This window comes from Toxoplasma gondii (genome assembly GCF_000006565.2).
Source record: "Toxoplasma gondii ME49 unplaced genomic scaffold asmbl.1407, whole genome shotgun sequence".
NCBI lineage: Eukaryota > Apicomplexa > Conoidasida > Eucoccidiorida > Sarcocystidae > Toxoplasma > Toxoplasma gondii.
The window spans coordinates 1-1,297 of record NW_017383343.1 but is presented as its reverse complement, the minus strand read 5'-3'; the positions used below and the strand labels follow the sequence as shown (position 1 = coordinate 1,297).

Sequence of the window (1,297 nt, the reverse complement as noted above, 5' to 3'; positions counted from 1 at the left end):
CCCTGAGGGCGGACTGGCTGCTTCCAGCAGAAATCCAACTACGAGCTTTTTAACTGCAACAACTTTAATATACGCTATTGGAGCTGGAATTACCGCGGCTGCTGGCACCAGACTTGCCCTCCAATTGTTACTCTGAAAGGGGTTTGGATTCCTATCATTCCAATCACTAGAAATGAAATTTCCAGTGTTGTTATTTCTTGTCACTACCTCCCTGAATCAGGATTGGGTAATTTGCGCGCCTGCTGCCTTCCTTAGATGTGGTAGCCGTTTCTCAGGCTCCCTCTCCGGAATCGAACCCTAATTCCCCGTTACCCGTCACTGCCACGGTAGTCCAATACAGTACCGTCGAAAGCTGATAGGTCAGAAACTTGAATGATCCGTCGCAGACCGAAGTCAACGCGATCCGTTCGGTTACTATGAATCACCTGAGGACCACCGGAAGGTGGGTTGGTTCTGTATCTAATAAACACTGCCCTTCCAGGGGAAGAGGCATGTGCGCATGTATTAGCCATAGAATTACCACGGTTATCCATGTGTAAAGACCATCAAATAAACTATAACTGTTTTAATGAGCCATTCGCAGTTTAGCCGTATAAAAGCTTATACTTAGACATGCATGGCTTAATCTTTAAGACAAGCATATGACTACTGGCAGGATCAACCAGGTTAATATGTTCCTGAGACAGACCACCTCGAAAACACCAAAAAAACACTCAATCAACCGTCTATTTTCCGGCCTCTTTCGTGTTTTATGGCATAAACAGAAGTGTAAGCCTGCCTCACTCAAGGTTCTACATCAAAACGCGACGTTTTTTGGTCGCCTGGTGAGCCTTAACAGCAACACCAGTTTCTGATGATACTCTTGAGCTATTTGAAACAACAACGCCTTCATCCTGAATCGATTCATCAGGAATCATGGTCGTTGATGCTACAAATCAACAAAGCTTGTCCACCTTGGACACATTCGGGGTATCAACCCATCCACCTCTTATTACAGTATGCACTTAACAGCATTTCAATCTGTTTATTTATAAACAAATTGAAAAGCTCTTCGTGATACTTCGAAGTGGACGAATCCCGAACCTTGTGCGCTCTTTAAAAAAACAACAAAAATTTGTTGCGTTTTCAAACAGTCGCACACTTAAACAACTTCCAAATCTCTCAAAACCCCCGAAGGAGAACAAGAGATCTTCTTCAACTTTTTTGAAGGTCATAACCATACAACACCTTGATTTACCGACGGAGACAATGCCCGTTCCTTGACCCCGCTGCCATAACCAATCAAAGGTTTAGCACG

At 44.0% G+C, this 1,297-nt stretch overlaps 1 non-coding gene across 1 annotated transcript; it reads right to left on the bottom strand.

Moving 5' to 3' along the window:
* Positions 1-645, bottom strand: TGME49_461290 (the record flags this gene model as incomplete). Its single annotated transcript, XR_001974473.1, has 1 exon — positions 1-645. It is a non-coding gene; the product is annotated as an 18S ribosomal RNA (ribosomal RNA).
* Positions 646-1,297: the final 652 nt, after the last annotated feature.